This window comes from Canis lupus, chromosome 33 (genome assembly GCF_048164855.1).
Source record: "Canis lupus baileyi chromosome 33, mCanLup2.hap1, whole genome shotgun sequence".
Taxonomy (NCBI): Eukaryota; Metazoa; Chordata; class Mammalia; order Carnivora; family Canidae; genus Canis; species Canis lupus.
The window spans coordinates 36,957,908-36,974,339 of NC_132870.1; positions in this window are offsets into that span (position 1 = coordinate 36,957,908).

A 16,432-nucleotide genomic window follows, 5' to 3' on the forward strand; every position below is an offset into this window, starting at 1 on the left:
TTTTTCAGGATAATTTTTCACACAGTTAAAGACAACTGAGTTTTCTCTGTTATAGGATAAATACCTTCTGGTTTTGTGCACTGTCATCATTCCTATAACTTCCAAATGTCTTCTAAATGTTTTCCGGTTTATCATTTTACCTTTTATTTTCTTGTCTAAAACTAAAAAAAACCAAACACATTGCCTTTTTCACTCTAAAAGTTGTACTTTCATTTGAGGACCTTGAAATATTTTTAGCATATTCGGAGACATCTTTTACTGTTGATTCACCCTGAAATTACTAGAAATTGAAATATCTAAATTATATAGGATGCTATTGAGCCACTGTCTCCTTTGAGATTTTATAGTTATTCCTTGAACCCTAGCATTGGACTCTAAATTTACATATTAAATGTGTTCTATTTGGCTCATCATTCCATATTATTGATATGGTTCTGGTGTTGGACTCTTTTAACTAATATACTTATTTGTTGATCTTCCCTCAGAAATTTGTTCCAAAATTTCCCCAGTTAATGATGATTTCATTAATGTGTCTGACTTATTTTTGTCCTACAGGTATGGTTAAACACTTGGAATGGTCAGTCCTCAGAGCACAATGACACTTTAAAAATCCACAGTTGGACAGCCCTAGTGGCTCAGCGGTTTAGCGCCCTCTTCAGCCCAGGGCGTGATCCTGGAGACTCGGGATCGAGTCCCACGTCAGGCTCCCTGCATGGAGTCTGCTTTTCCCTCTGCCTGTGTCTCTGCCTCTCTCTCTCTCTCATGAATAAATAAATAAAATCTTAAAAAAATAAAAAATATAAAAATCTACAGAGCGACAAAAACATAATTCATAATTCAGCTAACTAGATTAAGGATCCAGTCGTTGCCAAGAAAACTCCAAAATGACTTTAATCAGTCAAACCAAACTATGTTTTCTGGCCAGTGTGCCTCAGTTTTGTCTGCCTGATGACAAAACGTTAAAATTATTCTGGACCCTATTCTCTACTGTGATCTACTTCATACTTTGCTACATATATTCTTACTGCTCCAAGTACAAATTATGTGGCAATAAAGTTCAAATGTAAGACTCCAGGCCTGACTAACTCATAATCATTGTTCAGGTATTCTCTTAAATGTTAATTCTCATAATAGAGGACATTTTTTTAAAGATTTTATTTATGAGACACAGAGAGAGGCAGAGACATAGGTAGAGGGAGAAGTAGGCTCCCTGCAGGAAGCCTGGGATCATGGCCTGAGCTGAAGGCAGATGATCAACCACTGAGCCACCCAGGTACCCCAAGGACATCTTCATAAACAGAGAATCCTCTTTGGATACCAACTTCTTTAATATTTGTATGTGTATCTAATGGAAACTAATTTTTATCATATCTCACTTTCCCAGGCATGGCAGTAATTCATGCTTTACTAGTTAGACTGTCTAATTAGATAGTTTATATAGTTTATATAGTTACTAGCACAAACTCAGCCTAATCACCCATTTAATATGGGTCTACATCAGTAGATTGTAGTGGCTGCAATATTAGAAATTGTGTTTGTTGCTCACTATTGATTAATGCAGTATATACTCCAAAATAGTTCTACTTTCTCTTTTACAGTGTCAGGTTTTTTCAGGCTGTTATAATCAAATACCATAGACTGACTTATAAACAACAGAAAATATAGTTTTCAGAGTTCTGGAGCCTGAGGAATCCAAGTTAAGGGTCTGCTTCCTGGCTCATAAATGGCAATCTTACTGCTATAACCTCACATGGTGAATGGTGGTGAGTGAGCTCTTTGTGGCCTCTTTTATAAGGTACTACCTCTGCCCTCACTTAACAAAGCCTCATCTCCAAGTGCCACAACGTTGGAAATTAGATTTCAACATATGAATGGGGGGCATAAATATTCAGTGTATAGCTAGAATGAACCTCACATTAGACCTTAAAATTTTTAAACTCCAACAAAGTTGGTAAACTTATGGGATAATTCTCTCACCACCATCATGACACCCAGGAAAGAGGGACCACTAATTTAGATCTGTCGTTATTAAGGGACTCCGAAATCATGAGCATACAAATACACCACACACACACACACACACACACACACACACACACTAATTATGTCTACTTGGGATTCAACCAGCACTCATATGCAATCTACATGTTTGCAGCTGTGACCTATGCCTTTCAAGTCCTAAGGAATACTTCTCCATATCTCTTGTTCTAGATCCTCATAGCAAGACACAACTACCTCTGAGTGTCCCAGAGATTGGCAGATGGTGTTACTGCCATTGCTGTAGACAAACACTATTTTGCATTGCAGAGAGAAGCTGTGTGATAGAAGTGCTTAGATAAGATAAAAGACTAATTAACTTGTCACGTCCTTTCTCTCAGATAGCAAAAATGTAATAAATTCTTGTATAATGAAACAGTGTCAAGCATCTGCTTTCTTGTCTTTTTGGCGCCCCAGTTTGTGATACCAGGATATGCACAAGTTAACACGGAGTCCAAAACAATGGCCTGCAGTGGCCAAGGAGATTTTTTCAACACTAAATTATCCATTCTATTTTTAAATCTATATGTATATGTGAGTATATTATAATTTAGACATAATGTGCATAAAAATGTATTAGGGTACTCTAGAGAAAAAGAACCAATAGAAGTAGTTATAGATGATATAGATGAATATGGAAATCAGAAAGAGAGAGGACAGGGATTGGTTGTAAGGAATTATCTTATGTTATTTCAGAGGCTGACTAGTTCCAATATTCACAGAGTGAATGGCAAGCTAGAGACCCAGAAGAGCTAGTAGTATACTCTGAGTTCTAAGGCTGGCTTAAGACCCAGGAAGAGCCAATGTTAAAGTCGCAGCTAGAAGGCAATCAGAAAGAAGGAAGGAATGTTCACATATTTGGTGGAAGGTCAGCTTTTTCCTTTTATTCAGACCTTCAACTAATTGGATAAAGGCTACCCACAATAAAGGGTGCAATTTGCTTTACACAGTCAACCAATTTAAGTGTTAATCTCATTCAGAAACACTTACAGAAACACCCTGAAAAATGGACCAAATGTCTGAGCACCTTGTGGCACTGTCCAATTGAAAAATAAAATGAAAAAAATAAAAATAAAAATAAAAATAAATAAAAATAAAATGAACAATCAAAGTGTAATACCATTTTTTACTTTGGTAACATGTCACTGAACTGCAAAGTGTTTTATTTTTCTAAAAATATTTAATAAGATTTAATAAAAATGCCAAAGATTAAATAAAACATTTTTTAAATTTTTTACTTAATTTCATTTAACTATAATTTGTTATTCATTTTAATTTTAATAAATGATTTTGAGTATTTTAGTAAAATATTCTGAAAACATAATTATTTCAACATTTATTAACCTCTACATTTAGTTTAGTTTAATTTTTAATTAGATTACAATCACAAGTTGAAAACATGAAGTTATATTTATTTTTAAATTCTTTAAATAACTGAGAGTGAAGACAATTAAGATTTTGGGAAAATAGAAACTATTAAAATAAATGCCAGAAAAGAAAAATTCTAAAAGCAAGAAAGAAATTTTAAAAACCCTTAAATATACAGTCCTATCATATTAAAAAAAAACTAAAAATAATTAAAATAAGCAGATGTATATAAACTATGACCCATATGAAATTTATGTGGAGAATAATACCAAGTCTTTATTAGATGAATATTTAATAACTGTCAAAAAAACATAAGAATATAAGCATACCTTTTTATGCACTCAAGTTCCAAGCCCTGTGGAAGAAATTTTTCACAAGAGCTGTCTGCAGGTCTAATTAAGTTGTCAGACATGCCACTGCAGAGACTTTAACATCAAAATCAGAACACCTGAGAGGAATGGAGTGGAAGATAAGGTGAGCAGAAGAGCTTGGGGGCCCGAACAAAGAAACTTCTAGGTGTAAGTGCTATAATTATAACTTAAAATACCAGGTAGAAGAAATTGTACGAGGAGACTCTGATGATGAACTTCAAAATTTATAAAGTTTTGTTTAAGTCACTAAACAGGGAAAATAGCCAAAAATCTACTGCTATGCCAAATTAACTCATTGAATTTGGAAGCAGAGCTTAGGATATTCTTTCTTGAAATACTGAGGTAGGTACAGTCCTTTAAAAGGATGGGACATGAAAGGACAGCAGTAATAAGAACATGTTCATAATTTCTCACAAAGAAGTAAATAGATTTGTACTTGAAAAGTTTAATTCTAGTAACACACTTTAGGACACATTCTCACAGAGAATTTCTAGATAAAGCTACATATTAAAACCATTATTAAAACCACAAAAACCTGCATGAGTGCTATGACAACCAGGAAACAGCATTTCACAGATGTCCAAAAAAGGGGAAAGTAATTGACTCAGGTCACCCAGGCTGAGGCATTATTGCCAACCCAGACTGCCCTCAGGCATATTATAGATCTCAGCAGGAATACTAAGGCAGGCCCTTTCCTGGGGGACATAAGGAACCTCTGAGTATTGGCTTAGACTTAAAAGTCTTTCATGGCTTGCTCAACTTTTCTCAAATTCTATGGCATTCTCAGACACTCCCATCCAAATTTCATTCTTTTTCTCCAGGGCAGTCTTGTCTCATGACCTACTGGCACGGCTAGTCTTTCCAGAATTGTCACCTCTTTCATATATTTCCCTAATAAAACTAACACATTGGCATCTGCTTGACATCTGCTTCTTAAAAGACCCAGAGACACTGAGAACTAGGGGTGGAAGGGGAGGAGGGCGGGGGGTGGAGGTGAATGAGTGACGGGCACTGAGGGGGGCACTTGATGGGATGAGCACTGGGTATTATTCTGTATGTTGGCAAATTGAACACCAATAAAAAATAAATTTATTATTAAAAAAATTTAAAAGAGATTTTCAAATTGTTCAAGAAAAAAAAAAAAAGACCCAGAGACAGCTATACAGACAAGAGCATATGCAAGCAATTTTGGAAATAAAATTAACAGGAAGTATTGGCAGATTTTATGAAGCAAAAGAAAGAAGAGACAAATGGTAATCATATTAACTGAGGTTTTGGTTCAAAGAAGGGAAAAAGTACTTGAAAAAAATTATGAGCTGAATTTCAGAACATATCTAGTATGGGATGTTATGGGCACTTTGGGATATAATACCCAGTAGACTGTTACAAATGTTTATCATGAACTCATAGCCTAGACAAAGGCCAAACAGAGATGCATGTTTGACAGTCATACTATTAAGAAGACTCTCTGAAAAATAGATTTTGTGCTACTTACAAGCTAACAAGTTAGCCTGACACAGTTTTATGGATGCTGCTAGAAGATACGAGATATCTGGATCAGAGAAAGTAGTTTATTAATCATGGCAAATGCAGTAGCTGAGTCACAGTTCACTATGCCACAAGCCCCAGTTATCACAGAGCCACCTAAGAAAGGCCAGATGACACCTGTACACATAGAAGGTTGTGCTATTGAAGACAAACCCTGAGCTTAAGAACCACAATCTTTGATAATGAATAGTAAACATGGCTACCCTTTCCTACAAAGGGGGAGAAATTATTTTCTAAGATTGTTTTCCATTAAAGTACCTTCAGAAAGATAGTCTGAAAAAAAGAACAATCTATGGCTTTCTCACAAAATATGCAGAACCATTAGACACCCAAGGGACACCCACCAAACGTGAACACTAGCAAACATATCTTAAAGTAACCAAACACTCTTGAAAAACTGGAATGCTGTTTAAGAAAATTAAGTGATATTTCCCACCTCAGATTAGAAAAAGTGGACACGTATGTATATGTGTGTGTGTGTCTGTCTGTGTGTATGCATATATAGACGTGTTGTTTTCTTTTCTGAGCCCCTCAGGTGTAGGAAAATGTATTAGTTTCCTATGGGTGTTATTACAAATCATCAGAAATTAGGTGGTGTAAGACAAAGAAACTTATTGTCTTTTAGTTCTGGAGGCCAGAAGTCTAAAATCCAGGTGTTACCAGGACCACACTCCCTCTGAGGGCTCTAGGGGCCTTTCCCAGCTTCTCGTAATTCCAGGCCCCTGCTTATGGTTTGTGTGACTTGAATCTCTACTTCCATTCTCACAGTGTTTTCTCCTCCTTGTGTCTTTCCCTCTTCTTTTTTCTCTTTATAGTATTTGTCATTGGATGTTGAGCCCACTCCAATACACAATAATTTCATCTTAAGATCCTTACCTTGATTATACCTGCAAGGACATTTTTCCAAATAAGGTCTATTTACAGATTCAAGGTGGACATATTGTTACCTGAGGAGAGGGAGCATTATTCAATATACTACAGAAGTTTACAGCAAAATAGGTTTTTGATAATGTTGCAGATATGTTTTCCAAGAACCATGTCAAAAGTTAGCATTCAGAAAGGGAGACAGAACGTAAAGACTGCTAACTCTGGGAAACGAACTAGGGGTGGTAGAAGGGGAGGAGGGCGGGGGGTGGGAGTGAATGGGTGACGGGCACTGGGTGTTATTCTGTATGTTAGTAAATTGAACACCAATAAAAAAAAAAAAAAAAAAGTTAGCATTCAGGCAACATCCTGCTTCTAATAAGTGTAAATATCTTTTTCTGAATTTTCTATTTATCTCCTATACTTATCTTCTGTTTTTTAAAATATCTCCCTTTAGATTATTAAAGTTTTATTTACTTATTTGTTTTAAACATTCAGTTTCAAATTTTGGTTATGTTCTTTACATATATCCAGAAGTAATTATATTAATCAGTATTTTCCTTCATTATAGTTTCTGTTCCCTTAAAATATTTTTATCTTTATTTGCTTTTATGCATAAAAGACCTCCCACCAGTCAAAGATTTGATAGCCATTACCTTTTTAAATTTTCTCTTTTACCTTTTTTTTAACATAATGAGTCCTTTAACTTCAAGAATTAAGTTTGGTATCTGATATGCAGTAAGTCTCTAATAATCTTATTTTTTCATCTCTCTCTGTTAAAATGTTTGTTTCAGCCATTAAATTAGCTTTTTAAACTTCTTTTTATATGCCAAGTGTCATTTTAAGATTAACTTAATTTTTATTCACACATTCATTAAAAAACTCTTAGGTGCCAAATATTTTTCAAGCAAAATTCTAAATGTTGTGATAATTGCAATAAAGAAATGTTAGAAAGTGGGAGAGAGAAAGTAAAGGATCCTTCAAAGTGAGAAGGTACTTAAAGACTAGAAAACTCCATGCAGTTTAGAAAGAGTTTTATTCAGGGTAACTTACTGACAGAGGAATATGGGGCAGGTGACAATCAAGAGCTAAATAGTTATTCTCAAAACACAGACCTTAATCTACAGATTTCACAGAGGAAGGAGATACATAGGGGGTGGATGGTGGGGTTGAATTGTAGTGAGAGCAAAGGGTTTTCATCCATTTCAAAGTGTTTACATGCATCTAATTAAGCTAACCTTTAATTAGATCTGGTGGTACCACCTACACGTCTGTAAGGGGAAATACTTTATGATGTCTAACAGATTCATGGGAAACCAGAACAAGGCTCTCCCTACCATAGCCTTGGCAGGCCATTTCTGAGTTATGTACATTAATGTCCCAGAGCTCTGAACACATAAGCAAGTAAACATCCACAAGATGGAGGGCCAATTATATTGTCAGCACTCCTACTGAATGAATGAATGAATGAATGAATAAATTCTTCTACCTTCAAGGTATTAACCTTAGAATGCATGGAGACAGAAAACAATAACAGCAACAAGTTGAATACGTAAAGTTTGTGATAAGTTTGTTGTGGAGGGAAACCAAACTGGGAAAGGGTAAAAGAAAAGTTGGAGGGTGGAATTTTAAATAGAATTGTCAGAGAAGGTGATATTTGAGCAAAAAAGTAAAGGAGGAAAGGGAATGTGTACCTAAAGGAAGAGCTTTTCAGGCAAAGCAAACAGCAAGTCCCAAGTCCCTTGAAATGGAGGATACCTGAGATATAAGAATGGGACCAGAGTAAGAGGGGCAATAGGACACCGGTCTAAGAACTAAGAAGCATTGGGGTTCAGACTGTCTAGGATTTTATAGGTTATTATTCGTGCTTTGACTTTTCCTCTTAGAAAAGCATGACTACAATGGAGGTGTTTTAAACAGAGGAGAGGCATAATCTGATTTGTACTTTTGATGAATTAAACAAAATAACGTGAAGTGAGGCAAGGGTGGTAACAAGTGTTGCACAAGTCCAGGAGAGAGATGTGGTAAAAACTAGAATTATAGCAATGGAAATGGTGATAGTTTAATTCTGACTACATTTTGAAGATGAGGTCAACAGAATTCGCTAAAGGACAGGATGAACAGTGGGAGAAAAAGGAAAAGATACCATTGGTCAATTTCCAGCATTTAGACTTGAGTTTTTGGAAAATTGGAGTTGCACTGACAGACATAAGGATACCGAATCAGGTAGGAGTTTTGAGGAGGAAGTATCAGTGACTTGGGAAGAAACATACTAAAATTCAGATGCCTATTACTCATCTAAAAAGTGACCAAAATGAGACTTTGAATAGATAGCTGGATATAAGCATCTAAAATTCTGGGGAAATAAATATATATTTATATATTAGAAATATAAATTACAGATGCAATAGACAGGAAAAGCTGATATTTCAGAATAAGGGCAATGGCTGAAGTATGAATCTCTAAGAAGTAAGACAAGATGAGATGCTATTCTCAAGTGAGGCTATGAGTTGTTGCCTAGGAGCCAGGATACTTCACCACAGTATTAGGAGAAAGAATTATGGGTACAGATGCTGATAGGTAGGTGAATACTTTGAAACCCCTCTTAGTTTTTTTTCTGTTTTCTCAGTAAGACAAGAAGCTAGGTTATCAGCTGTGAGTAAAGATGTGAGGTATTAGGGATTTGAGGGGAGAAGGAAATGCATGAAATTGCTCTCTAGGAAAGTACATGAGTGAATGGACCAGGAAAACATAGAATGATTACCTAGAAGTACTAAGGGCCAGCTTATTCACAAAACTATGACTTTAAAATGAACTAATTAGTGTGGTCATATAGTTTTCTCCAGGCCGATGCAGCTCTGTAGGAGCACACAGAACTAAATTTATCAGGGCTGTAGCTTGGCCAAGCTAATATTATTAAGCAAGAGAAAAGAAAGAGGGTATTAGCAAGGCAATGAGTCTAATAATTGTTCGTGGATTTTAGGCTGGGTAGGGTGAAGAATAAGTGAAGCGAAACTAATTTGAAGCTAAGGAAGCTTTAACTTCAGGCCTCCTCACTTGTTCTGCCTGCTCCCAAGGCCCTGGATAGGGCTGTAGCCATGTGGTAATATCTGTGATTGTAATTAAAAATAAGAGGAAACTATTTTAACCAAAACTACTCAAGTTCTCCCCTGTGTTTTTTTAAGATTTTACTTCTCCTAACCCTTTGTTTTGCTGTTGTTTAGAAGACATATTATTTATATTAGAATTAGTGTGATATGGGTACATGTTTTGAAGTCACATTTATATATGTCTAGAACTTGTTAGCTGTCCATTATAAAAATGTTTTCTAGGAATATTCTTACCATATACCATGGGACCTGACACAAAGGTGCTGGGCCAGTGACCATGCTGATTTACAAAGGTAATGTACAGCATTTTCACCTGGATAAATGTGAATAAAAAAGGAGAAATGTATGGAACCAAAGTGCATGGACTAATTTAAATCTTTTAGCTTATATAAGAAAAAATGCAATAGAGATTGCATTTGATAATTTTTAAAAATCTCTTAGTATTACTACTACAATATATGGATTTGAAATGTATTTTTATGAGCTATCAATAATAACAACAAAACAAAGTTTGATTATCCACACTGAAGAAAATCTGAAATATCCTTTAATTCTCTCCATAGAAAGTTATGCTATAATACAATTATCATAAAAAGAACTAATTTTAGAACTTGCAACTAAAAGCATTGAATAAAAACCATTTAAGAGTGAATTAAATAGTTAATATCATGTTATTTTTCCTGTATTTTTTGTTATTTGTGTTACTTTTCAACTCTGTACAACTTGCAATTAGTTGATAATTTTTCCATTTTTATTCAAAATAGTTATATTTAGAATATGTATTCAAAATTCATTTACCTCCCTAATTTTATATTTACATTCCTTATTCTTTATCCTAAGAAAAGCCTCTAAAATGTAAAAGTTTCAGGCACAATGAAGTGTGGATCTGCCCTAGGAAGGAGTTTAAGAGGGGAATGTTGGATAATAAAGTTGATAGGCTCAATGGACCACTTTCTGTGTGATAGAAGCATTGCTGGCATTAGGACACTAGGAAGAGAATAATAATCAGTCAAAATTTAATACCATTGCTAATAATTTTAGTCATTTAGTTTTATGCAAATACAAACCAAAATATACTTTTGTTTTTCATACTAATGAGCAGATTTTTTAAGCTTTAAATTGAAAGCTTAATGGTAGCAAAATGATGTAGAAGGTATATAATCATGAAATGATCACTTTTTTAATTCCACATGAACACAAATAGAAATTAACATTATTCTTTTATAGTAACATTCGACTAACTTTTTCTTCTTGTATGCAGCACTTTTTAAAACCAGATAAGACACAGGCATCAGAATAAAGGCACAAAGAATTTTTTTGCAGATTTTTTTTATTTTTTTTACTGGAAACTAAGGGGCAGAATGAAAAGGAAAAATCCAGTTCTTGTGAATTTCCCCCAGCTATAATGAAGGAAGTCAGGTAAAATGAGCCTCAGGTATGCCTGGGTGGCTCAGCAGTTGAGTGTCTGCCTTCGGCTCAGGGTGTGATCCTGGGATCCAGGATCGAGTCCTACATCGGGCTCTTTGCAGGGGGCCTGCTTCTCCCTCTGCCTATGTCTCTGCCTCTCTCTCTCTCTCTCTCAGTTTCTCTCATGAATAAATAAATAAAATCTTTAAGAAAAAAAATGAGCCTCAAATTTTCACAATAGTTAAAGAAAAAAATTAAAAACTTGTAGGAACACAGCAAGATGTCTGACTTATTTTTTTTAAGATGTATGACTTTTAGGGGCACCTGGGTGGCTCAGTCGGTTAAGATGTCTGACTTTTAATAGGATCCTCAAATCTGATTTTTTTCCCTGAAGTCCTGTTACAGAAGTCTTCATATAGGAATAAAGGTATAAAATAGGTAAACCAACTAATGGAGAAGATTGTGAAGTAGGAGGATCCAGAATTCAGCTCATGCCCATGGACACACCAAGGTAACATCTACATCTATCCAACCAACTTGGAAAATGATCTGAAGACTAGCAGAACAGACTTTCCACAGCAAGTTGTAGAGAGAAAGCCACATCAGAAAGTGGAGGAGGGGTAGAGACATGGTCAGGAAACAAACTTTCTGTGTGCCTAACCACAAACAGGATGGATATTACAAGCACAGAAGAGTGACAAAATGAAACCCCACATTAGGCACCCTCAGCCTTGGGGACCTGCACTGGGAAGACGAGTCTCCATGATGTCTGACTTTGAAAATTAGTGGGGCTTAATTCTAGGAGAGCCAATGGGTGATAGAAAACTGAGTCCCCACTTTTAAAGAGACAGACATTAAATAACTCAGGTGAGATGCAGCACAGAGCAGCAGTTTGAAAAGTGCTTGGAGTACATGTGTTGGAGAATTACTGATTAATCTTATAATGAGGGCTAGAGATCTGCAGAAGACTTTTCCAGGAACAAAAGTGCTGGAAAGTGCCATTTTCCTTGCCTTCTCCTGCCCTAGATGGTTAATTGCTTATGGAAGCCAGTTCTAATACTCTCCATCTACCTTGCTAGAACAGTGTGCCCTGCCCTAGTGTTCCCCTGCAGACCCACCTCAATCAAACTGCCTGCATTGGCTGGCATCCCTCCAAAATAGCTCCTGCCTCACCACACTTGGCAGGTAGCCCCAGCCAGGACTAGCATCACCTCGAAGTGACTCCTACCCTGGAGTCATGGGAGATAAGTCCACACACCAGAACATCTGTAATTTCCACACTCCACCTTTTACCTGGCAACACAGAGAATAAGTCTTGCCCTCCCACATTAGGTAAGTGAGCTGAGAGCCAGCCCCAACAATCAACATGCCCCTGTAATCATGATTCAGCCACAGCAGGACAGCACATGCAGCACACACAGGAGATGCTCCTGAAGCAGTGGTTCTGGTGACCAGAGGGGACTGAACTGTAGAGCACCTCAGACCTCTTCTACACAGTGCCACTATTTTTGAGACTAGAAGACACAGCTGTCACACCTAAACATAATAACAAACACAGAGAGTGTCAGTAAAGCAGATACAATTCATTGCATACTTTTTTTTCTCTGAGAGAGAGAGCATATGAGTGGGGCAGAAGGGGCAGAGGGAGAGGGTGCAAGAGAATCTCAGACTCCATGCTGAGGATGGAGCCCATGGTGGGACTTTATCTCACAACCCTGAGATCAGAACCTGAGCCAAAGTCAAGAGTTGGACACTTAACTAACTAAGCCACTCAGGCACCCCCCATTACATACATTTCTTAAGGTTAACAATAATTAGTCCTTAAGAAAGAGAACTTGACTGCACCTTTTGTTACAAATAGTTCATGCTAACTTTGGAAATTGAAGGGACCATCTCTGTTACATCATTGGCTTTATCTTGAGGGAAAATAAACTTCTCACATCTTTAAAACTAGAAGTTTTTTGTTTTGTCTTGTTTTTTTGCAATTTGGAGCAAGCTGCCCACTGATGTTGGGCTTCTACTATTCCCACAGAAACTGGAGATGGGGACACTGCCTTTCTTGATGGTTGCAGTTCAAAAGAATGGTTCCCAAGTTTTCAGAGAAAAAAACATTCCCGAGTCACAAAGGTGGCAAAATATCCACCAAGTTTTCAAAAAAAGAAGTATATACAATGGCAGGTTGCCCAAAGTAAATGTTCTGAGAAAAAAAGAGAGGAGGGAAACCCTAACCCAGGGAAGAGTAGCCTAGGAAAACTGTAGTTTAAGAAAACTCCACAATAATTCCTGCTTATTCTTAACCCTTTACTCTCTATCAATGAATAATTATCCTGGTACTCAATGTACCTTGCTGCTTCTGAATGCTTGAGTGGAATATAATATTTATTCTTCAAAGTGTTTGTCAATTGCGGCCAGAAAGATCTAATTTAGATAGAAAAGTATAGAGAATAAAAGACATTTGTACATAATTTGACAGAAAATTGGAAATATTCATTTTACTTGGGGAAAGAATAAAGAAAGAATGAAAACATTAGATTTTTTATATTTAAGATTGTATATCATTGAGCATGGATGTTCTCATTAGAAAGAGTAACCTAGTTCAAAATAATTCAATGGATTATTGCATTTCTAGACAAAAACAGTATATTGAAAGTGGATGTGACATGTGTTTCACCCTGCTTCTCTGCTCTTGAAAGCTATTAATACTTAGTCCATTTAGAATTAATTATCCCAGGAATCAATGCTCCAATGACAATATTCTTAACCTATAGTGAGCACCACAGATGGCTGAACATGAATCTCTCTTTTCTTTCTTCTTTTTAAACATAATGAGTCTTTTTTCTCTTTGGAGAAAAAAATATATATATCATATCCTATAGTTGTATCAGTCAACAATAAAACATATTTTTATTGTACAACATACATAGATGTTGTAACAATATTGTTTGAGAGATTGTGTGGAAAGATAATATTCTAAAAGATGCCACTTTAAACATATACTTTTTTTCTATTGAAATGCAATCTGCAGAACAAAGCTCATTACCCCATGGAAACCAATTCCCAAATGAGTCTGTATACCCTCAAGGCTACTTCCCTACTCTTTTGTCACTAGTTGTATTGACAGCTGGTAGTTCCAACTTTGAGACAATTTTTCTCCTCACTGCATATTTATTGAAACATACCTTGTTGTGGTATTGACCTTACACCATGAAGAAGCAGTGAATAATAGCAAAGTCCCCTGGGGCCTGACAGATGGTTTTGGTACTCAGCTTTGCTGTCAGCATAAGACCTCACAGCATATGCAAAACAAAAGAATATTAGCCTCTGAAGGAAAAATGAAATGTTATCTGAATTAAAGGAGCAATGTTCACATACAATATTTGTGCTTAGTCCTGAATTGCAAGGATAAAGTATCATCAGTTGCAAAATAATATCCCAAATCTAAAGACAGGGAATACAATGAGCCAAAGATGTGTACAACTAACCTATGTGCCAGAGTGAATCATACATAGCCAAAAGATTTCCATAATTTGATACTGTTTTTATTAAGCAAAATATTATTAAAATATCCATGATATTTTGCTTTGACATAAAATATAAATAGCTAAATAAAATATATTGAATATACATTTTTTATATTTAGGCAACACATCATTATTAATATAGCACATTGAAAATTCTATAAATAAACTCTCAATGTCAAGTGACCAGACATTTTTTACATGAGATTTTATAATCCAATTCATTGGAGAAGCACATATTTATTTTTTTTGATGTTTATTTTCCTTTTATTTATTTTTTATAAAAAATGTATTTTTTATTGGTGTTCAATTTACCAACATACAGAATAACACCCAGTGCTCATCCCGTCAAGTGCCCCCCTCATTGCCCATCACCCATTCACCCCCACCCCCCGCCCTCCTCCCCTTCCACCACCCCTAGTTCGTTTCCCAGAGTTAGGAGTCTTTATGTTCTGTCTCCCTTTCTGATATTTCCCACACATTTCTTCTCCCTCCCTTATATTCCCTTTCACTATTATTTATATTCCCCAAATGAATGAGAACATACACTGTTTGTCCTTCTCCGATTGACTTACTTCCTCAGCATAATACCCTCCGGTTCCATCCACGTTGAAGCAAATGGTGGGTATTTGTCATTTCTAATGGCTGAGTAATATTCCATTGTATACATAAACCACATCTTCTTTATCCATTCATCTTTCGATGGACACCGAGGCTCCTTCCACAGTTTGGCTATTGTGGACATTGCTGCTAGAAACATCGGGTGCAGGTGTCCCGGCGTTTCATTGCATCTGTATCTTTGGGGTAAATCCCCAACAGTGCAACTGCTGGGTCGTAGGGCAGGTCTATTTTTAACTCTTTGAAGAACCTCCACAGATTTTCCAGAGTGGCTGCACCAGTTCACATTCCCACCAACAGTGTAAGAGGGTTCCCTTTTCTCCGCATCCTCTCCAACATTTGTGGTTTCCTGCCTTGTTAATTTGCCCAATTCTCACTGGTGTGAGGTGGGATCTCATTGTGGTTTTTATTTGTATTTCCCTGATGGCAAGTGATGCAGAGCATTTTCTCATATGCGTGTTGGCCATGTCTATGTCTTCCTTTGTGAGATTTCTCTTCATGTCTTTTGCCCATTTCATGATTGGATTGTTTGTTTCTTTGCTCTTGAGTTTAATAAGTCCTTTATAGACCTTGGAAACTAGCCCTTTATCTGATACGTCATTTGCAAATCTCTTCTCCCATTCTGTAGGTTGTCTTTGAGTTTTGTTGACTGTATCCTTTGCTGTGCAAAAGCTTCTTATCTTGATGAAGTCCCAATAGTTCATTTTTGCTTTTCTTTCTTTTGCCATCGTGGATGTATCTTGCAAGAAGTTACTGTGGCCAAGTTCAAAAAGGGTGTTGCCTGTGTTCTCCTCTAGGATTTTGATGGAATCTTGTCTCACATTTAGATCTTTCATCCATTTTGAGTTTATCTTTGTGTATGGTGCAAGAATATAGTTTTATTCTTCTGCATGTGGATGTCCAATTTTCCCAGCACCATTTTATTGAAGAGACTTTCTTCCAATGGATAGTCTTTCCTCCATTATCGAGTGTTAGTTGGCCATAAAGTTCAGGGTCCACTTCTGGGTTCTCTATCCTATTCCATTGATCTTTGTGTCTGTTTTTGTGCCAGTACCACACTGTCTTGATGACCACAGCTTTGTAGTACAACCTGAAATCTGGCATTGTGATGCCTCCAGCTATAGTTTTCTTTTTTAAAATTCCCCTGGCTATTTGGGGTCTTCTCTGATTCCACACAAATCTTAAAATAATTTGTTCTAACTCGCCGAAGAAAGTCCATGGTATTTTGATAGGGATTGCATTAAACGTGTAAATTGCCCTGAGTAACATTGACATTTTCACAATATTAATTCTGCCAATCCATGAGCATGGAATATTTTTCCATCTCTTTGTGTCTTCCTTAATTTCTTTCAGAAGTGTTCTATAGTTTTTAGGGTATAGATCCTTTACCTCTTTGGTGAGGTTTATTCTTAGGTATCTTAGGTTTTTGGGTGCAATTGTAAATGGGATTGACTCCTTAATTTCTCTTTCTTCAGTCTCATTGTTAGTGTATAGAAATGCCACTGATTTCTGGGCATTTATTTTGTATCCTGCGATGCTGCCAAATTGCTGTATGAGTTCTAGCAATCTTGGGGTGGAGGCTTTTGGGTTT